This window comes from Balaenoptera borealis, assembly GCF_965194805.1.
Source record: "Balaenoptera borealis genome assembly, chromosome: 9".
Lineage (NCBI taxonomy): Eukaryota > Metazoa > Chordata > Mammalia > Artiodactyla > Balaenopteridae > Balaenoptera > Balaenoptera borealis.
In genome coordinates, this window is record NC_138873.1 from 51,033,521 (window position 1) to 51,057,091 (window position 23,571).

General features: G+C 43.9%; 1 protein-coding gene across 2 annotated transcripts in view; it reads right to left on the reverse strand.

Moving 5' to 3' along the window:
- Nucleotides 1-23,571, reverse strand: part of ARMC2 (armadillo repeat containing 2) — a 286,480-nt gene that overhangs the window by 193,356 nt on the left and 69,553 nt on the right. The window contains exon 1 of one of the 2 annotated variants that reach the window (XM_082404735.1): nucleotides 3,738-3,903. The gene's annotated coding sequence lies outside the window, so the exon portion shown is untranslated. Of the gene's footprint in view, nucleotides 1-3,737; nucleotides 3,904-10,022; nucleotides 14,723-23,571 lie in introns of those variants that run through there. The other variant, XM_082404736.1, reaches the window with a different exon arrangement.

Sequence of the window (23,571 nt, forward strand, 5' to 3'; positions counted from 1 at the left end):
GCATACAGGAGTTTAGATTGATCAAATACTGCTGGAAACGATGTACATAATGGGTTTAAAAATCTTTTTGTCCGTAAATTTTTACCACAAATTCTAACACAACTTTCTCTCTCCCTTTGCCTCTCTCTTCCCCGCAAATCCCACCTTAGCAGCTATATTGTGAGAAACTGTTTCAATAATGTAGTATCTGCTCAGTTAATCTATCATCATATCAATATTAATATATTAGTAACTAAATCAAACATGGAAATGTTCAATAATGCAAGTGAACTGAGTTAGAAGTGGGTTTTTTTTGGGGGGGAGTATTTTCTTTATAATTATTAAATTACAAATTCTTATTAGAGATGGTTTTTGCCAATTTAAAAAACGATCAGGGTTTGAAAGCTTGTCTATTTATAGTAAAGTATGCCTGAACCATAACGCAATAGTATCACAGAAATTTTAACTTTACAAAAATTCTCCTGACAACTGGAACAAATCCATTCAGCTAGTATAGGTGAACTGTTTCCTCCCCTTGGATCTCTGGGAACACAGACAGGAATAAACTGTCTTCACTCTCAGGCAAGGACCAACCACTAGTACTCTCAAGTACATCATCTCAATTAACTCTATGAGGCGGATAAAGTCTTAAGCAATAGCACGCACACACACGCACACACACAACCTAAGACATATGCCCAGGGCTGAAATTGAAACTATTACCCACTGGATTGGGTGGTAGAAGGTGGGGACTCAGAGGTCCTGGGGCTGTGGCTATTTACACACCAATATAGAAACATGCTGGTGTTCTCACAAGCAGAGCAGCTTTCTTGGTGTGAACCAGCTGGGTATCAGTCCTGCTTGTACCCACATGCTTTTATACAAGATAGAAACTGATGGGGGCAATACAAAAAATAGAGATAAACTACCATGTGATTATGAAAGAGAAAGGGATTTCTGATTGGGAGGTGTCAGGCAGACATCCTGGAGGAGGTGATGCTTGAGCTAGGTTCTGGAAAATGGTCTGAATTTGAACAAATGACAATGGCCGACATTGGGGCTGGAATAGAGGAGGAATTTCCAACCAAGTCAATGAGTGAGTCAAGGCAGAGTATCAAGGACATATGGAATGTGCGCTGGAGAGGAAGGAGCTCTGGAAATGAAGACTGGAGTTGTAGCAGAGACAGAACTGAATGGCAGGTCAAGAAAGTAAATAAAAGCTGATAAGCAAATTAAAAGATGTTGAGGCATGATGTGATGGCAGGAATGGGCAGGATAGAAAGGATGGAAAAAACTAGAAGGGACAAGATCAGGCAGTTTTTATATAACCACCCAGCTAACTCTTAGAGGTCCTCAAGAAAGCTTTCCTGGACATGCCTCTCTCACCCTCCCAGCCTCAACTAGGTGTCCCTCCGCCATACTCTGCACAGTCCCCCGTGGTCTCTGTTAGTACACCCACCCCTCCCTGGGTTAGAATTGCCTGCGCACCTGGTGTTGCCCCACCAGACTCTGAGCCTTAGCTCTTCATGTGAAGCACAGCTTAAAGTCAGCATTTGTGTAATCGCTGGACTCCATTTTCAAATACAGACCCAAGCTAGAAAGTATCCAGGTGAAGGCTGCATGGCTTCTGAATTGGAGGCATTTGCTACAGTGGATTAAGAAAGCACATGGGACTTTATTTCAAATGGCATCTGATTCTTGATGCCATGGGGTAATATGAGATCAAATTTAGCCCCTTTTTGCTTTCTTGCTTTCACTTCAAGTTGCTCAGCATGGAGTAAGACTTGACAAATGTGATTAGTGGATGGTGCACTGAAAGCCCGAAGTATAGGAGTGAAGGTGAAATAGAATTAAGAATAGAGATGAGAACAAGTAAGGTGCACCAAGAACACAAGAACCAACAGGATTTGGCATCTGAGAGGGCAGGGAGGGGGCAGAGGTGACACTGGGTATGCAAACTTAGGGAGGTTGGGAGGGCAAGGTGACCTTTTAAAAGAAAACAGGAGGAGGGACTTCCCTGGTGGTCCAGTGGTTAAGACTCCGCACTTCCAAAGCAGGGGGCCTGGGTTCGATCCCTGGTCAGGGAACTAGATCCTGCATGCCACAGACCCCGGCACAGCCAAATAAATAAATATTTTTTTAAAAAATAAAAGAAAACAGGAGGGGATGTGGACTTTAAAGGGAAAGAAGCAGCTGAGTTCTGTCTTGCATCACTGTCTTGAGTTTATGATGTCCACAGGACCTCTAGAGGATGACCACCACCAGCGGTAGGAAATTTGAAACTGGCGACCTTTTCAAACAAAATATTTCTTATTGGTTAGGGGAAAAGTTGTGAGTTGTCATTTATAAGTTTATACCTAATTATAAAGATCTGTCTTTACCTCTGCTGCTAACAGTCATCTGAAACAGGCTTCTTGCTAAATGCAACACGGCACTATCAGGATGTTTGCAACAGGGGAAAGACTGGCCATCTCCATTCTCTTTTTCCTGCAAATCAAATATTCAAGACCCTTACCGTGATTTTGAATGACTTTCGTGTTAATATGAGTATCCAAAGAAGCAGTGGTTAAATGCTTAGATGCTGGAGTAAAGGTTCAAATAATCTGACAATTTGCAGCTACGTAACCTTAGGCAAGACTTCTAACATCTCTAAGCCTCAGTTCCTTCAGCTGTAAAAAGTGTGTAGTAATAGTAATTGCTTCATAGGATTGTTTTGAGAATTAAGTGACAAAATTAACGTAAAGTGCTTTAGCATGGTGCCTGGCCCTTAAAAAACATTAAATACTGTCCAAGCACTATGTGATAAAAGGATACAACAAAAAATTTTCTCATGAATGAAAAGCTGCATTTAAAAAAAAGAAATTGCAGAAGAAAGGAAATGACATTTGTTCAGTGTTTTCATACATTTTATAAGTTTTAAAATTTAAACCAGGGTGTTTTGCTTTGTGAAAAAAGAATCTTAAGTATTTTATTGAATATCAGCTATGTCAAAACAACAATTGATCAGAATTTTATAGACTCACAAAATAGGATACAAATAAAGAGTGGTACTTGCTTTTCTACCAAGTAAAATAATTCTAAATCAGGGTGAGATAGAAGATCTGCTGTGATACTCATAGGAATGGATTATAAAAGGCATTATATGTACGTACGATATATTTTAATGCATATTGTTACACTTATTTATTAAGACCCTATGTATTGCCTAGAGGAGCCCAGGTACAATTTGTGTGACCTTGGCTGGGTCACTGTATGCCTAAACAAAGTCCCTTAGTCTATCACTCTCATTCAACAAATACTACTGAGTTTCTACTAAGCACCACGCGCTTGCCTAAATGCTCAACGTATAGAAATAAAGACAGCCGCGGCCCGACCCCGACAGCGTGCACAGGGCACTCTCATCACCTCTCTCCCCATACAGGGACAGAAGGCGGACGACAGCAGGAGGGGTGCCCGGTGAACCGGCGGGGGACGCCTCACCTCCCACGCAGAGAGCGGCTTCCCCACTCCCGGCAATACCCCCTCCTCCACCGGTCCAGGCCAGAGCAGAGCGCAACAGCATCTTCACTCTGCCCGCCAGCCAGCCTGGCTCGGCCGGGCCAGCCAGTGTCTCCATGGTAACCGTACACAAACTATTTACCCGGGACGCCCAGGCCGCCTCCCTGCAGAGCCAGGAAGCTGCTGGACAGGCGGAGTGGGCCAGGGAATGAGCTGGGAGTGGGCGCAGGGAAGGGGGCTTCCGGCCAGACCCAAAGCACCTGTAGGTAGCGGTGGAGACAGTGACAACTGCGGAGATTCAGCTCATCCTCCAGCTTTCCCCAGGCGGCGACGGCGGCAGCAGCAGCCACCGAGAGCAGGCGGGGCCCAGCAGGGTGGGGCCGGGCGAGGAGTGACTGAGAGGTCCCTCAGCCCCCGCTGGGCCACTGGACTTGCGCAGGTCTCCCCAACGCATGCGTAGAAACACTGAGGCGTGGGCGCCAGCAGGCGGGGAGTGGGAGGAGCGTGGGCGAGAGCCCGTGGCAGGGAGTACGAGCATCAGGTGCTGCGAGAAAGGGCGACCGGTAAGCTTGGAAGAGCGGGGGTGGGAAGGCGTCTGCTTTTAAATCAGCAATTTACGGAACCGCGTTTGTTGAGCCCCTATGAGATATCAGCGCCTCTATTAAATAGCAATAAGCAGGGCAGCAGCTTAGTGTTTAGGGGTAAGATTCAGGATTTACTGGTTCAAGTTGCGGTTCAGTATAATCTTGAACTAGTTGTTTAACCCTCTCAGTCTCTCCTCATCTGTAAAATGGAGGGAATAATAGTACCTAGCTAGGTCTTGGGGTGGTTGTGAAGATTGAATGAGAAAACAGATTTAAAGTGCTATGCATGTGGCAGTCAACGAATGTTAAACTGTTGCTATTATTAAGACCTTGCACTTGTGAAGCACTTTAGAGTTTACAGAGTATTTCACTGTATAGTATCTTTTTGAGGGTCCCTGGCACTCTGAGGTAGCCAGCCTGGCATCCCCATTCACAGGAAACAAAATCGGGGCCCGAGGTCTAGTGAGTGACAGCGGTAGATTCAAGTCTAGGCCTCGTATCAGCAGTCATTTTTTGTTCCTACTGCATTATCACAGTTGACTGGCAGAAGAACCCCATTTATTAGTTTCTGGTTTAAATTCTGTTCTCTCCTGTTAGACCATTCAGCAACACTTTACAGTGTTAAATACAAGTGAGACCATAATCACTCTCCATTCAGGATTGCACCACATTTTATAAATATGGGGATTTTTCAGCTGAAGTGTTGTTGTCAACATTGGAAAAATGCCACATCCCTCGGTGCTAAGTATCTTGTAAAGAATAATTAAATTGAAAATATTTTTGAGCACACACTATGTGTAAGGCATGGTGTCAGGTGGGAAATGATACTAACCTGAACTAAAGGAATCTAATTATTCTTCAAAGTACCCAACAGGATTTCACATATAACAAACAATAAATACTTACTAGTTGACTGGATAATTTTAGGGCCCGAAACAAAGCATTTGCGTTCTTCAGGGTTGAAATCTTTTCCAGTGACTCGACCTGAATTATCATATCAAGTCCCTTTTACTGGCCATTGGACTCTATTGTGCAAAGGGACTTTTGCCCATTTAATATAAACCATAACTAGTACTTTGAGTTCACAACCTGTGAGATATGACCAAAATGCAACTTTATTTTTGTGTCTCACTGCCATCTAAAAATATATTCAGTGTTGGTTATCTTCCCCTGCCCCTGGATGGAAAGCTGGGTAGAGTTGTATTTTCTGCTCATTTATAGATAACTGATAGTCCTCTAGTAACTAAATCTCTACCACAGCTTCGTTCCAAAATTCTAATGTTGGGTACAAGATATAAACAAATGCATCAAACTTAACTTGGAAGTAAGGCCTCATCCCTCTCTTCCCTTCTCAGGCTTAAGGTCTGTAATTGGCTTTCCCAGAGGGGATGTGGTTGGCTTAGGCTCACCACTTCCCCATTGACTAGAGGCTCCTTAAGACCCAGCCTGGGTGGAGGTGGGCAGGAAGTAGGGAAAGGGGAAGCCAAGAGCTGGAGCACTCGTTCCTGGAGCTGATGGCTTTGAGCTTGCTGTGCCTGGCCTGTGATTAAAGCAACCCACATGGGTCTTTCCTGAGTCCTTCAGAGTTTCCTGTTAATGGGGACCTCTCTCCCTGAGACTCTGGGTGGGTGCAGTGCTATTCTACTGGTTGCTTGTAACTCCTTCCCATCCCCTAGAAATCCAGGGTTCACTCCAGACCCTTTAGATGGATCCCAAGATGGCCCCACATCTCGTCCCAGGGAAATCCCACACACCTCTTGCCCCTGAGACTCTGAGAGTGCAGGCCATGCAGCCCCCTCCATGCTATCCCAGGATGGAGCTTTAGTTTTCCCAGGACCACCTAACTGCAGTCTCTGGGAAGCCCCTCTTGCTGAGTTTGAGATGAGGGAATTGGCAACCCCACACTCCAAAGAAATTTTCTCATACATCCTCCCCCTCCTCCACTCTCTGACTCCTTATTTTTAGCCTCAGCCTGGACCCTTAGGTCCAGGGAGTCTGTATGTTTCTTTGTAACTGGCCCTATGGAGACTTTGCCTCACCTTCATTTGGGAACTGATGATTATACAATTACCATCTCAGTTGAAACTTCAGTTTAAAAACCTGTCGTACAGTCAATTACTAACTATGGTCTTTGCACCCTAGGATCTTGGGCTAAAATAGACCTCGTAAGCACACTACTGGAACATGAAGCTGGCCGGCTCAGTTGGCCAGGAAATGTCTGCCAGGCAAGTCAGAACGATTGAAAAGAATGACAAGGGCAGAATTATAGGCAGCAGTTATTTAAAAGCAATAAAGCTGCCCAGCTTACTTCACTGAAGGGCACGACATGGGAAAGTCTTGAGGATATCATAGCAATGGCCTATTATATTGACCTGGCTGTTCCTCCATGGTTACCTGATGGCTATTTAACCGAATTTGACATAGTTAAGCTTATAAGTGGAATTATTTTAGAAACAAAATTGTTGACATTTCTTATACCTTAGAAAGATTAAAGAGGAAAACATTTAGTCTCTAACATGTATAAAGCACTTTATAGTTTCTAAACTGCTTTCATTTGGAGCATTTCCTTTTTATTGTTTTATTTAGAGTTTACAGTAAGCCTGAGAGGTCGTTGGTTTGGGGATTATTATCCCAATTTGAGAGTGGACAAAACTGAGGTTCAGAGAGGGTAAGTGACCTGCCCACAGTCACACAGCTAGTAAAGTGATCTGAGACCTGGTGTTTTTGATGCCCAGGTCCCATGTGCCATACACCATTGTACACATGTAAATGTAATTTTTCAGGCTGAGGCCTCTTGTTCACAGCATTGAGAGGTACCTCCTAGGCTGCCGATGCTGTTAAGATATGCTCTTCATTTTCTCCCCTCACTTATCTCAAAGTATATCCTGTGTGGGGCTATAGGGAGCAAGAGGAACTTAAGAATCTTTACATTCACTTGAAAATGTCTGCTGGATTTCTGGATTTGGGGTTAAGGTGAGAATTATATAGGTCATAGAGCAGGTAATAATATAATTTTACGTACCCTAAGACGCAGAAGTACAACAGAATGATAGCTACTTTCAACCACAGACGACCAGTGTGTTTTATAGTTTATACTAGTTTACATTACATATACTTCATATTTAATATCTATAACCTGTCTTTATTTATACATTAGACATATTCTTGAAAAGATACAAGTTAAATAAATACTTATTTCATGCTCACAATTCCTTCAATGGTTTTTATGACCATAACAAAGATGTGACTCACAGAGAAAAAAAAATTGCTTCTGGCTTGAAATAAAAACCACCAGTTTAGAATTCTAATATTCCGTTTGAGATACTTTCTGCTTTTGCCAATATGGAATCTCGGTGCCTTAATTATTTTTATCACGTAATCCCTGTGAGGCGTTCATCAAATTGATAGCCTATGCAGGCTTTGCATGCAGATTTAAAGGTACAAATACATTAGAATGCTACTTGGTGAAAATTTACAGTGCAATGGAAGTTAACTAATTTCATGGAACTGGATAGACACAAGACTGTGGAACGGTCCTAAAATGTATTCACTGAAAAAAAAATTACATGACAAGTCTATTTAATGGAGCTCAGCTCTAATCTGTGCACCTTCGGTCTTTGCCTTTAAACACATTATCTTACCATGGAACCTGAACCACCTGGGCCACGTTCTTCAGGAGCAGCCAAGTCAAGCATTGCTGAGGATGCTAACAAAGAGGGTCCATTTAATTACCAGGTGATTACAAAGAGTCTCTAACTACCTGGTATTTCATTGGACGGGAGAGGGTTCTAGTTTTCAGGGATTGAGTCAGGAGTCTTAGCTACAAATTGCTTCATCTTAAAACAACTGCTGAAGTACCTCCTGTAGAAGAGACCATCAGAAACCCCCATTCTTTGTCAAGCTCACCTGTGAGGCATTCCTAAGTGAGGATGCCTATATCTTTTGGAAGCTTTCAGCTGTGAATAACAGGACACTCTATGAAAAGTAGCTTAAATACCAAGGACATTTATTATGTTGTTTAAATCTCAAAGCGGGCTACTTCAGGGTTGGCCCTGAAGCTCAGGGATGGCATTAAGGAGTGTCAGTCATGCCTCCTCCCCACACTGTCACAAGACAGTGGTGGCAGCACTGACCTATGCGTTTTCACATGATAGCGTCTCAGAGCAGGGAATAGAGAGAGAAGGGGCAGAGCGCTCTCCATACACTCTTTACACCAAGAAGGAAAAAAATGTCCCAGCAACGCCTCAGCTGTGTTCTCCTTACACCTCATTGGCCAGAACTGTGTCACGTGCCCCCACAGCAGTTGCTGGCAGAGAGGAAGAGGATGACTACGACTATGATTGATTTAGATCAATCGAGTTTCATCCCCTGGGGGTTGGGGGAGGAGCCCATCTTCTCTCAGTATTTTGCCACCACAACCTGAACCAAACTGGAGGCTCTTCAGCAGGGAGAAGGGGCAATGGCTGTTGGGTAGTTGCCGACAACGTCTGCCACAATGTCTGGGTGAACTAATGAAGAATGTCTCCTGATAGGCAAGAGATTTTTGAAAGTTGCTCGTCCTGACTGGAACGAGAGAACCAAAAGAGTAATGCCCAGGCAGGGTGCTCTGGTGCCAAGTCCTGAAGTGAGGCTGTGGTCCCTGGTCTCACTGCTGCCCAATCGTGGCTGCCATTAGAATCACCCAGAGAGCTTCAAAAAGCATCTCTGGGGACTTCCCTGGTGGCGCAGTGGTTAAGAATCCGCCTGCCAATGCAGGGGACACAAGTTCGATCCCTGGTCTGGGAAGATCCCACATGCCGTGGAGCAACTAAGCCCGTGCGCCACAACTGCTGACCCTGCTCTCTAGAGCCCGCGAGCCACAACTACTAAAGCCCAGGCGCCTAGAGCCCGTGCTCCACAACAAGAGAAGCCATTGCAATGAGAAGCCCGTGCACCGTAACGAAGAGTAGCCCCCGCTCGCCACAACTAGAGAAAGCCCGCGCGCAGCAACAAAGACCCAATGCAGCCAAAAACAAATTAATTAATTTAAAAAAAAAAGCATCTGTGCCCAGCACCAACCCCGATGTTGGTCCAGTTGCTGGGGGAGGGGAGCACAGGGCAAAGGGTTCGGCGTTTTTTAGAGCTGCCGAGGAAGCTATAACATGCAGCAACCAGCATGGAGAACCCCAGCCCTAGTGAAGGTCAGAGCTCCCCTGTCTGAAGGCCTCAGCCAGGATCCAAACAGGAGGCAGAGATGTCCCAAGAATCCTTGGCTTCAGAGCAGAGGAAAAGAGAGAACTCTTACGATGCATGACTCAGAGATGAGTCTCAGAGACTCAGGGTGCTATCCTTGATGTCCCCCGACCCTGTTACCATGCCATCTTGGCACTTTTTATATCTACTCTCCACCTGGTCCCTCTGACCCCACTCCATTCTCCTCCTGCTCCAAGTTCATCCTACAGGCAGCACCCAAAGTAACAGTCATAGACCACAGTCCTGGATGTGCCTGTCTCTGCTCACAAGCTCTCAATGTCTGCCCATCGACCACCAAAGTATATCCCAGATCCTCTGGGCTCTGTACTGCAGCTGCTGTTTCTACCTTTTTATAATAACTAGGATTTATTTGGGGGGTATAACAGCACTTAGCCATGTGGTAAGTGCTTCGATGACTTTAAACTGGCAAATCTTTCAACCCTGAAGTTCTACAATTATTCTCATTTTACATGCAAGGAAACTGCCCAGGTCACACAGTTGGTAAAAATGGTGGATCTAGGACTCAAGCCCTGCTAGTGTGATTCTGGAGACCATGTTCCTACACATACCATGTACTCAGACAGACCGGACTGCTGCCATTCCCTGGACACTCCTACAGCTCCCCACCTCCTTGCCTTGGCTTTGAATGGTCCCTTGCCCTTAGAAAGCCAGGGCACTGGGTAGGGATGTTTAGGCACTCCTCTGGAAGGACTGCAAGGTGGAACTTACCTTGGGGTAGCCCACAGGAGAGAGGAAGACGATGACATGTATCTGCTCATTCCCTCCTGCCTCCTGTTGTCCACTGGTCAGGTTCATGGTGCATCTAGTCAGGACACCTCTGTGGCTTTCTGTACAATGCCCTGTGGCCCAGGCAGAAGAGCAGAAATAGTGTGTATGGGGACGACCAGGACCGGCGTTGGCCCAGAGGATGAAGTCTGAAGCTGAAGGGACGGGCTACAGGTCTAGGCTGTATGGGGGAGTAAAGGGAGAGGAGAGTGTGCTGGTCTGAAGGCTTGGGGGAGGGTAGAGGGCAGAGGTCACGCCAGGGCACAAAGCAGATGGGGAGGCTTGAGGGAGGGAATGAGGCGTGTGCTGCGGTAGAAAGAGTCCTGGACCAGGAGTCAGGAGACCTGGCTTCAAATGCTGCCCCTGCCGCTCCTTAGCTTCGGCACGTCACCGAATAGCTGTGCTTTTCTCACCGGTGAGATGTGGAGGGTGAACTACATGACCCTCGAGATACAGCCAAGCTCTAGCGTTCCATGGCAAGAGGTTGTAGTCAGAGAGAGGGCTGAGGGCTAGAGATTTTAGAAGTGGCTCAGTTGTGAGAGCCAGACAATGAGGTCCAAGGTGTGGCCTGGCTGGCCACTGCCCCGGGGACAGTCAGGGTGGCCGGGGGCCTAAGGAGGCCAGAGGAAGTGCTGACAAGGCAGGGACAGAGGGAGAGAAGAACTTGACCCGTCAAGTAGTTTGGTCCTCAAGACTCTCGTGCTAGTAACACCCGTGTACAGGTGTCTCCCCGCAGAACCTGGCAGCCCCAGAGAAGGCTGTGACTCCAGGGCTTGAGGCTCTAGGAGAGAGAGGCTTCTCAGCTCTCTTGGGTGATGATGGCAATGAGTTGCCCTGAGAAGGAGCCCCCTAACCAGTCTGGAGACCCGTGGGCCTAGAGGAGCCCACCCAGGAGGCTTACTTTGCCACGTCTTGGGGCTCTCAAATTCAGTTTGTTTGATTTTCAAAACAATGTACTTCTGTACTGAGTTATCAGCCCAGGAATATATTATCTTGGCAATATGACAAGAAGGAAAATTTAAATAGAGGGAAAAAAGTTTAATTTAGCTGTGGGAATTCAGGTGATCAAGGAAATGTAGAGTTTCAGCATTCAGGCAGAAGGAATCCTAGCAGGTCCCAAATCTAGCTGATAGTATCTGAGCTGCTAATAGCAATATCTTTAAGAGCTAAAGATGCTAAGCACCTATGTTCATTGAGATGAGAAGAATCATACAATTCTTTATACTATTCAGATAAAAGATATTACATAAATTGGGTCCACAATATTATCTACCAGGGATGCAAAAGTAAAAGCCACAAACCAATGAAAACCTCATCATAATCACTGTGTACTTGCAAAGCACTTTGCATCAGAGCCCCAGACACTTCACATTTCATAGAGCTAAATACACACACATACACACACACACACACCCCAGTACATGTGAAACAGGAAATCTGACAATGATGGATTTTGTTAGTGTCAATGTCATTGTCCTGGCTGTGACGTTGTACATAGTTCTGCAAAATGTTACCACTGGGAAACTGGGTAAGGGGTACACAGGACCTCTCAGAACTTCACTATATCGTTTCTTAGAACTGTATGTGAATCTACAAGACCTCAAAATAAAAAGTTTAAAATAAACCACTTCACCCTCTCACTTCCTACTTCATCTCTACAAGGCTCATAAAATGAAAAGCTATGATGCAAACACAGAGGAAATATAAATTCAGAAATAAACAGGATGATTATCCCATGATGCAGTGTGGATAAAACAATTTCTGTCTGAACTTTGAAAACAGTGCATTGGCCTTGACTGATCAAGAAACGTGAAGTTCCAGCACTGAAAGTCTCAGTGAAATTATTCTTTCTGGGTGTTTTCTAAGTTCACACCCAGAGATTGTTAAAATAAACGGTGTGTCTATCAGGTTTGTTGGTTTTTTTTTTTAAACTTCATTGTGACAGTTCTTATTAGGGTATGGATAGAAACAGAAGCTTTTCAATTTTTTAAACCATTTTGATCTTGAGAGCTCAAACTCAAACTAAGAGAAGGAATTTTTGGCATAGATGGCAGTGTTCGAAGCAGCTCATTTTCTACTAGGAGTGGAGACCCCCTGGCTCCTCCAGGCCCCTGCTACTCTCTGCCCATTGGCTGCAGCTGCTCCAGACCCCCCACTGGTCCCACCTTCCCCTGCCCTCTAATTAAGCTGCAGGGGTCAAGCCCCCAGCCAACCATTGCTCACCACGCACTGTGCCACCTCCTGTTTCAGCCTAGCACCCAACACTAAAGATCTGCCAGGCTTTGCACTAAGTGGCTTAAGTTCTTAGGAAGCCATGTGATTGCATCTTGTACCAGCTGGTCTCCTAAAGCAGCTCCAGGCAGAGCACACTGTAGTTCTCTGGCCAGGACACACTCTGAGGTCATGATTTGCCATGAGGAAAGCTCATCCGGCATGGAACAGCATCATTTCATGTTCCCTGAGCCCTCAGTACAGGTGTCCCACACCCAGATAGTCCTTGTTTTCAAGAACCTCACCAAAAAGAAAGATTAATGCCTCTGTAGCAAGTTTTTAAAGATGCTCCAAACCATCTCTTTTTTGGTTATTATTTTTCTCACTGTATATTATACTTCTTGTTCATTTGGGTCCTAGAGAGGAGAACCCCAAGGAGAAGAGAATGGAACTGCGTAGCTAGCAGGATGGTAAGCACTTGAGAGCAGAGGGTTTGTCCCTCTCGCTCACCTTTGGGTATCCTTGATACGAGAATGGTAGCCAGAACATATAGATGTTTAATCAATACTTGTTGAATAAATGAACAAGTGAATGTGGGCTTGAGAAGATGATATTCAGGGCCAGAGTGTCATGATGTGTACCCTGTATGTTCCACGGTATCAGTCCACTGACAGTCACCCCCAGCGCCCTCTAGCCCCGCCTACCGCCAGTCTCTTGTCAGTTATTTCTGGGAGTACCTATGGCTGTGCATTCTCACCTGTGATCAGAAGCAAGTCCCATCACACTCCTCAGCTCACGTCATCTCAGGGGCTCCTCACTGCCCCAGCTGTGGGAGCCCTTTCTTTGGGAGAGTGTGGTCTTCCCTCCTGCCCACTGGTGCCGGCCTGGAGTGGGAGCGTTGGGGTGGGCTCTCCTGGTCCTCTGTGCACCTCGTCTCCAGGGCCCGGGCCAGCACCGCTTCTGCCCAGAGCCTCACACAGCCATTCACAAACAGAGGATCCTCACTTCTCACCTGCTCCTCCCTCGGGGGCTCAAAACCGGTCCACAGGCCTGGCTAAGGGTCAGAACCCCTTCATCCCTCTTTTTCTTACTTCTCTATTCCTTTTGGCACCAACAAACTCCTTCCTTTCCCATCAGTGTCAGTGTGAGCCAAAAGCTCTCCTGCAAATCGGCTCCTGCAGACAGGCACCTGCAGGGGTCGCCAACCTCCCAGGTCTCCAGTTAGCAGAGGCCTGGTGTGAACTACCCAGGAAAGAGCCCTGGGCTTAGGGCCTGGAGTCTGAGGTCAAGCCTCACCCCTGACTGCTTTGTAACGTGGGAGAAAGAATCTATGGGAGTTTCTTGGGCCTTCCTTTCTGGGTGTGTGAAGGAAAGTGGGTTCCAACAGTCTGTGGTACCATGAGCTATTTGAGGGAGAAGAAAGTGAAGGCAAGAGGCCTGGGAAGGAGCTAGAGGCATGGGAAATCAATGGTTAGCCAGGAAAGGCATGTAAGAGAGCGCCCCTCTGGTCATGGGGAGGAGATAGCCCACCCTAGGAGCTAACAGGGGTAGCTCTTGTAGCAAGTGCAGAGATAAAAGACACCTCTTAGGTAGGGTCACCTCTTAGGTTCCTGGAGCTTCCACGGGATGAAAAGCAGATGTGGTTCTTTTGTGCAGTCATACAGGATGGCTGGCCCCACTCCTAGTCAAGATTATTTTTTTCCTTTGTTGCTTGTTTTTTTTTGGTGTCGTATCTAAGAACCTATTGCCAAATCCAAGGTCATGAAGATTTTTTCCTCTTTTCTTCTAAGAGTTTCATAGTTTTAACTCTTACATTTAAAAGTCTTTGGTCCATTTTGAGTCAATTCTTGTATGGTGTAGGTAATGGTCAAACTTCATTCTTTTGCACGTGACTGTCCAAGTTGTTCCAGCTGTTGAAGAGAGGTGAGAGACTTTTTCTGAGGCAATGATAACATTGTGTCACTTAAATGTCCTTTGATCTAGGGCCAAGGAAACCTGAGTAAAGGTTTTCAGGAAAAGGGCCTGTAAGATTCTGAGGGCATGAGCTCACCACAGAGTGACTGTGCAGTGGTTGCTATAATACATTGAAGGAACAAATTCCTTTCCTTCTCAGCGAGAACAGCTTCCGCAGACACCTGAGGCTGGCAGGAGGGTGGGGGCAGTGACAAAGGGCAGGTGGCTTTTGGGCAAAAGGTCAAACTATATGGAGGCAGCAATGGCAGACTGAGCCACCAGGGGGCAGAGCAGGGGAGGGTACCAAGTGGGAGCACATTAAATGGCTACCATTGATGCAGGTTTTATCCAGAGGGTCATCTGGGAGGGGAAGAAACGAACTTAGAGGACATGGGTTACAGCATTTCCATTGGTGGGCACTTGGAGCCAAAAACTATTTTTGTTACTTTTTTGTTTGTCCTCCCCCAGGATGGCAAGGCCTGGAAAAGCAAGAGTTACAATTAGTCTCCCTTTTCAAAGTGCAGTTCAAAAAAGAACATTCTGTTTTCCAGGACCCCAGCTTTCTGTGAGAAATTCTATACTAGCATTCCAAATTAAGCAATGTTTGCCAAAATGTAAATTTCTTTTAATGGCTAATTTTTTTTAAAAAGTGACTGTTTATGTTTGCAGCAGAGAAAATAAGAGAAAAAGAGGAGGAGTAATTTATCTAAAAAATAGCAGTTCTATTTTTGGGAGGGATGCTACAGAGAACTAATGCAGTTCTGTAATATTAATCTATTTCAAATTTTTCAAATGTCAAAACTACAGTTTATATTGACTGCCACAAATTCAGTGAACACTTTTAATTATGCACTAAGCAGAAAATTTGAAATTAAATGTTCAGCAATGTTCAAATAAATGAAGAAGTCCCCTCCCCCAGGCCATCCTTTGACATAACTAGGACAATGCAATATAATAACCCTCTAAAAGGATTAATTCTGCCTAAAACCAGCTCCTGAAAACAACCACATGGCACCTTATGAAACATTCTTGACAATATGCACACCATTATTACATTTACAACCCATGAGCCTGCTGCTGACTCTGTCTTGGAACATTCTATGATAATGCTGAATGAGGGAGTCTTCACGATCAGAATCGTAGGAAAACCTCAATAGTAATTAAAATATACAAAATAAAAGAGCAATAAGGTTACATTTTGCTTCTATTAAATTAATAAGATATTTTAAACACACTCGTTGCTGGAGATGGTGTAGCAAAACAGGTCCACATGTACTCTGATGATGGCAATGCAAAACAGCAATGCCAGGCAAAGCCATTCAAAATGTTTACCTGATTCAGTGATTTGCATTATTCAGAGGAAGAACAATGTTTTGCACCTGCATAATGCAAAATTAATAGAAGAAAGTTTGTAAGCTTGGAAGCCTCCTAAATATCTAGCGAGTGTAGTTGGTGGTTAGGTAAGATATGTTGTACCCACTTAATGAAAGGCATTGGTATATGCAAATAATAGTGTTAAGAGGCACAAGGAGTTCTGTCAAGGCAGCAGGAGGGGCAGAATTGTAAGTGCAGTTTTTCCTTCTGTTGTTGAAAGTTTCATTAATGTTACCATAAATTTATTTGTTTAATAAAAATGTTAAATAAATTGCAAGGAAGGTTTATTACCTTCTAGTTATTTGTAAGAGGATACAGAATCATGCATATACAGCATCTCTTTTTTTTAACCATTTTATTTATGCTTGGCTTGACTTGGCTATACTGGTCTGTGGTTTCTTCCACACAGTATTAAGTTACACCTACCCATTAGGCCAAGGGGGAAAATTCTCAGGGTATGGAGCCATTTAGAACTGCTTAAAAAGACAGGCAGTAAGAGCAGACTTCCAGAAAAAGGTAGTGATCCTTGAGTTATCCCAAGGATGACAATGGAGAAAGGAAGCCAGGTTCAGCAGCAGGGCATCGTAAGTGGGGTGCACCCCATAGAATACAGCCCCCTGGTGTTTTGCAGTGCTGACTACCGACTGATCCCCTGCTGGAGTAGACATGGTTTTGCCTACCCAACAGCTATTCTTCACTTCTTCCTTGCAGAGTTCCTGGTGATAAACAACAGCACCAACTCAAGCTAGTTTAAGCTAGAAAGGGGTTTCTTTAAGGACACAGGGAGCTCACAGAATCCCCAGGAGGGCTGGAAAATCAGGCTTGAAGACTATATAACCTGGAACGATACCCAAATTATACCACCAGATTGCTCCAGTGGAGACCCGTGGCCATTGCCACCTATAACGTGGATGCAATGCGCAAGATGTTACCACTCAGCTGTTTCAGAAAACTGCATTGTCTATCTGAAATGCTCCTCCAGCTTCACTGGAAAAAGGAATCTGCCTGGCATCTAATCCCTCACTTTGCTCGGTTCTAAATCCAAGTCTTGTGCAGGTGTATCTGGTTGGTGGAGTTCAGGTAACATACCTGCACCCAAACTTACCTACCAACTGGGAAGGTGAGTTCTGCTTCCATCTGGGACTCATCATGTGGGAAATTTCTCAACTATAGGGAGCCACAAATGTGACGTGTCCACAAAACTTAACCCAACTTTGTCTAGTTGTCCATTTTACTTTTTGTGGCCATGAGCTCTGGGGCAGGCTGGCCCCATTCCCAGCTATCTCGATTAAGCCAGTTGTGGAAATGCCATTTTCCTTCATGGTAACTGGCCAAAAAAATTGTGTGACCCAATTCTGACCAATGAGGCATGAAAAGACATCTGCTGAGGGTCTTCTGAGAAAGGTTTCTTATAGCTCTTACAGAGAGACACAAGGACACAGTAATCCCTTTGTTCTGCCTCTGGATAGTGTGTGGAGATTTTAACTCTGGAGCTGCCGCCACCATCCAGTGACTGACCCACTTAAAATGGCAGAGCAGAAAGATGGAATTCATGTGGATCCTTGATAACATTGCTTAGCCACTGACTCAACCCATCCTATCTCAGGACTACTTGCTATGTGAAATAATACTCTTTTGTATTGTCTGAGCCAGTTGAGGTTTTCCTTGCAGCCCAAAGTATCCCGATCTACCCACTCTGCCCAGTATTGCAAGGATGATTGAGAATGAGTGGGAACACAGGCACGGTCATCTTCTTGTACTGGAGGAGCCTGAGGGTGTATCCGTGAAAATGAAATGGATGGGTAACATGTGGCCATATTAGGAAAGTCCCTTCTGAAGAGCTTTCCCTCTCAGAAGTGGACCCATCCATCCCCCGACTGCAACAACATCCTACTTCCTTTTGTGAATTTCATTTCCTCCAGTATGTTCAGTAATCGAAGACACTCTGTCCTGACACCGAGAAGTCTGAAGGAGTTCCTGGAGGTTCCTTCTGGCACAAACCTCCTGTCACAACCCCGCCCGCATACCCCTCACTCCAACAGCCAGGGGCAGGCTCAGGCCTAAGCTCAGTCAATCAGACTCTTTCTCTCAAGACTTGATCTCTCCAACCAAATGACTCAACTACGGAAAATAGTAGTAGGTATTCATTCATTCCAAAAAACTCTCACTCCAGCCCTACTCCCTGGCCAGGACTGCTGAGTTGTTCCTGCTGCCTGGTTGCCCAAAGCTACCCTGGAGGGATATCTGTTCTGTCTCTAAAACCCCCGAGCTCCCAGGAAACAGAGATTTCAAAACCACCCCAGTAGCCCAGCCAGAGACCTTCCAGTGTGAAAGCTTATACACTTGAAGAAAATACAAATTAAAACGTTACGGGGGCTTCCCTGATGGCGCAGTGGTTGAGAATCTGCCTGCCAATGCAGGGGACAGGGGTTCGAGCCCTGGTCTGGGAAGATCCCACATGCCGTGGAGCGGCTGGGCCCGTGAGCCACAACTGCTGAGCCTGCGCGTCTGGAGCCTGTGCTCCGCAACAAGAGAGGCCGCGACAATGAGAGGCCCGCGCACCGCGATGAAGAGTGGCCCCCGCTTGCCGCAACTGGAGAAAGCCCTCGCACAGAAATGAAGACCCAACACAGCCAAAAATAAATAAATAAATACTGCTTTAAAAAAAAAAAAAAAAAAAAAGTTACGAAAAGTTGGTTCTACAACGCCACCTCTTTCTCTAAGGATTGCTTCAGTGAATTTATACTGAAATGTTCTTTATGCATGAAAGCCATCCTATTTCTTCTCCTTCTGGCCCCCCACCCCAAAATTGGGGTTTTAAATTATGAAATAAAAAGGCTGATATAAAACAAGCTGCTAAAATTAAACTCATCAAGAAGTTTACAGATGACGCAACTGTTCATGAAGCATTTCTGTTTATAAATTTCAGAGAATATTGGAATCCTGGATCTTTGCTTGTTGGAAACTTGAAGACAATTATTGGAAATATTTTTTAAAGTATTTTATTTCCAGGAACTGTAATACTGAGTAACATGTGACATCCAAGGGCAAGAGAAATAAATATTGAGTATGTGGAGGAAAAAGAAAACCATTTTATCTCTTCATCTGGAACATTTTTCTTAACATAAATTTTTTAAATTGTGGTAAAATACACATAATATTCTAACCATTTTAAAGTGTATAGTTCAGTAGAATTTTTAAAAAATTAGACAATTGAATGTTTTGGGTTTATCAAATTATATGCTCATACAACTTGCTACCATGAACACTTGTGAATTTTCTCATAAAATTAGAATTCTTTAGTCTGCTGTCTGCGGAAATGTTAGTTATAAAGTTTAGTACTGAGACTGCATTACAGTGATGACCTCTCTTCTATTTTTGAACATTGAAACAAATGAAAATGATCCAAGAAATAAAGAGAAACACATTCATGATGAAAGCCACTTAATTTCTCATTTTTAACCTCCAGCTAATTAAAAATACTAGATAATGTTCAGTGGGTCTTGCTGTAGTCAAAAGGAATTATATATTAGCTCTTATATTTTTTAAAACTTCTATTATGGAAAATTTCCAATGCATACAAAGTGAACAGAAAATGAACCCCCATGTACCCAACCTCCAGCTGCAACAATTATTAATATTCTGCCATTCTTGTTTCATCTGTATCTCCACTGCCCCCCCCCCACACGCTCAGTTACAATTGTTATCGTTCATTCTTTTAGGTAATTTCTACACATTAAAACACACAAATCTTAACCGTGTAATACTGGCAAACAAACACTCCCACATAACCTCCAGTCCTATCACAATACAGAACTTTCCCATCTCCTCAGAAAGTTCCCTCATGTCTCCTCTTAGTCATTCCCCAATCAGAGATAAGCCACTGTTTTGATTTTTTCACTTTTGATTATTTTTGCCTGTTCTAGAACTTCACATAAATGGAACCATCCTCTTTCAATCTGCCTTCTTCCACTCGGCACAATATTTGTGAGGGTCACCCATTTTGTTGAGTAATTCCTTCTCGATTACTGCTGCGAGGCATCGCATTGTGAGAATACTGGTTCTTAAGTGGGAGGACCATTGTTAGATAGGTCTTACTATCTGGTTGATGGACAGTGAGTTGCTTCCAGCTTTTGGCTATTGTTAAAAAAAAAGCTGCTATGAACATCCTTGTACAAGCGGGTTTTTTTTGTTGTTTGTTTGTGTGTGAGTGTGTGTGTGTATGTTTTCATTTCTCTTGGATAATGCCTAGGAATGGAATTGCTAAGTCAAAGTGTAGCTCTATGTTAATTGTATGACACTGTCAAGCCATTTTCCAAAGTGGTTGTACCATTTTATAGTCCAACATATATCCAACATTTTTTTTTTTTAAACATCTTTATTGAAGTATAATTGCCTTACAATGGTGTGTTAGCTTCTGCTTTATAACAAAGTGAATCAGTTATACATATACAATATGTTCCCATTTCTCTTCCCTCTTGCATCTCCCTCCCTCCCACCCTCCCCATCCCACCCCTCTAGGTGGTCACAAAGCACCGAGCTGATCTCCCTGTGCTATGCGCCTACTTCCCACTAGCTATCTATTTTACATTTGGTAGTGTATATATGTCCATGACACTCTCTTACCCTGTCACATCTCACCCCACCCCCTCCCCATATCCTCAAGTCCATTCTCTAGTAGGTCTGTGTCTTTATTCCCGTCTTGCCACTAGGTTCTTCATGGTCTTTTTTTTTTTTTTTCCTTAGATTCCGTATATATGTGTTAGCATACTGTATTTGTTTTTCTCTTTCTGACTTACTTCACTCTGTATGACAGACTCTAACTCCATCCACCTCATTACAAATACCTCCATTTCATTTCTTTTTATGGCTGAGTAATATTCCATTGTATATATGTGCCACATCTTCTTTATCCATTCATCTGTCGATGGACATTTAGGTTGCTTCCATGTCCTGGCTATTGTAAATAGAGCTGCAATGAACATTTTGGTACATGACTCTTTTTGACCTATGGTTTTCTCAGGGTATATGCCCAGTAGTGGGATTGCTGGGTCGTATGGTAGTTCTATTTGTAGTTTTTTTTTTTTTTTTTTTTAATTAATTAATTTATTTATTTATTTATTTTTAGCTGTGTTGGGTCTTCGTTTCTGTGCGAGGGCTTTCTCTAGTTGTGGCGAGCGGGGGCCACTCTTCATCACGGTGCGCGGGCCTCTCACTATCGTGGCCTCTCTTGTTGCGGAGCACAGGCTCCAGACACGCAGGCTCAGTAGTTGTGGCTCACGGGCCTAGTTGCTCCGCGGCATGTGGGATCTTCCCAGACCAGGGCTCGAACCCGTGTGCCCTGCATTGGCAGGCAGATTCTCAACCGCTGCGCCACCAGGGAAGGCCCCTATTTGTAGTTTTTTAAGGAACCTCCATACTGTTCTCCATAGTGGCTGTATCAATTTACATTCCCACCAACAGTGCAAGAGTGTTCCCTTTCCTCCACACCCTCTCCAGCATTTATTGTTTCTAGATTTTTTGATGATGGCCATTCTGACCGGTGTGAGATAATATCTCATTGTAGTTTTGATTTGCATTTCTCTAATGATTAATGATGTTGAGCATTCTTTCATGTGTCTGTAGGCCATCTGTATATCTTCTTTGGAGAAATGTCTATTTAGGTCTTCTGCCCATTTTTGGATTGGGTTGTTCATTTTTTTGTTATTGAGCTGCATGAGCTGCTTGTAAATCTTGGAGATTAATCCTTTGTCAGTTGCTTCATTTGCAAATATTTTCTCCCATTCTGAGGGTTGTCTTTTGGTCTTGTTTATGGTTTCCTTTGCTGTGCAAAAGCTTTTCAGTTTCATTAGGTCCCATTTGTTTATTTGTGTTCTTATTTCCATTTCTCTGGGAGCTGGGTCAAAAAGAATCTTGCTGTGATGTATGTCATAGAGTGTTCTGCCTATGTTTTCCTCTAAGAGTTTGATAGTGTCTGCCCTTACACTTAGGTCTTTAATCCATTTTGAGTTTATTTTTGTGCATGGTGTCAGGGAGTGTTCTAATTTCATACTTTTACATGTACCTGTCCAATTTTCCCAGCACCACTTATTGAAGAGGCTGTCTTTTCTCCACTGTATATGCTTGCCTCCTTTATCAAAGATAAGGTGACCATATGTGTGTGGGTTTATCTCTGGGCTTTCTATCCTGTTCCATTGATCTATATTTCTGTTTTTGTGCCAGTACCAAACTGTCTTGATTACTGAAGCTTTGTAATATAGTCTGAAGTCAGGGAGCCTGATTCCCCCAGCTCCATATATCCAACTTTATACATCAACATATGAGAATTCCAGTTACTCCATATTCTCACTAACGTTTAGCTTTATAAATCTTTTAAATTTTAGCAATTCTGTTGGGTATGTGTTGGTATCCCATACCAAACTCTGCCAGCTAACTCTTTGACCCAGTGAGACTGTGGATTTTTGCTGCCTCTGAGCTGCACAGAGATTGGGAAGTTATCAAAAGCAAATAGCTGCTGCAAATAGCAAATCTCACCATGGTAGATTCTTGTCTAGTTTCTCTCAGCTTTTGATTATTCTTCAGTGCTTTCTGATAGTCATTTTCATTAAAAAATTTTTTCCCAAATATTATAGTTATTATTTGGGAAGGCTTGTCTAACCAAAGTACTCTGTCACTATTGGTGATTATTTTAAAACATGTTCAAAATATTGGGAATTGTTTATTGAGAAGCTCAAAATTACCCAGATGGTCATATCTGGAACCTAGCTATACATAGGGCAAAATACAGCACAATTTGGACCTCAATACAAAAAAGCACAAAGAATGAACATATATTTATGCATATACACACATATATATATATATATCCATTCACAAGGTGCTATCCCTTGATGATTGCCACTGACAATTCTGCTCCACTGGCAACTGATGTAGGACAAAGCAGTTTGGGGCAGGTGGGGCACGGACCATCTAAATCTTGAGTGGTTAGCAGTGAGTACTCCACATCCAACCCGTTGGCACAACTAGCCAACCATCAAGCATATAGCCTTAATTATGAGACAACACCAATAGGAAAGATATATGTGGAAATTGGACAGTGGAATGATACATGAGCAGACACTGTATACTGTCCAGAAACAGTGCAACTTCAGGCAGGGTGGGAAGAAAATTGCTTTTGAGGACATACAATTTCAAGCATGAAACCAGTTGTTTAGTAGGTTTACATTTGACGAAGGGATGAGGGAGGGAGGGTGACTGATAGCAAAAGAGGGAAGAAAAAGCACTCCTATTACTTTCATGTCCAAATTCCCTAAAGTAACTTCTACTGTTATTCCTCTTTATAAATTAAGACTGAGGCTTAGTGAGGTAACTGCTTAAGTGACTCCAGTGTGTCTCACATATCACTAGGGCAACAGTAGTCAGTTTTTAGAAGCTGGAGGTCAAGTTGCTAAATCCTTTGCCTTTGATGGATGACGAAATGGTCACTAAAGGCATGCAAGACATATAAAGAAGGTATCATCGTTTAAAAATCTCTCACTTTGCTCTACACACACAATCTATTAATCAATCAACCCTCCAGTCAGTTAATTCGAGTTTTAAGTGGGTTAGAAAGCCACTCTTAAAAAAATACAATCTATTCCTGGGTGGCGTATATATCAGTTATGCACATCATTGTATTAATTATTTTACTTACACGGCTATCTGAGAGAGAAGTGTGTCATCTTTCTTTTTTCCCTTTGGAAAAGGAAGAGAGGCAATTTTGGAGCCAGGGCACTTGGCAGAGGACTCTGGGGAAAGCAGGCTGGGGCTTTAGGCACCAGAGAATATCATGGCTTCTGGAGGGCAGGAAGAGGAAAATGTTAATTGTCAAGATGTTAAGGACTCTCGGGCTTCCCTGGTGGCGCAGTGGTTGAGAATCTGCCTGCCAATGCAGGGGACACGGGTTTGAGCCCTG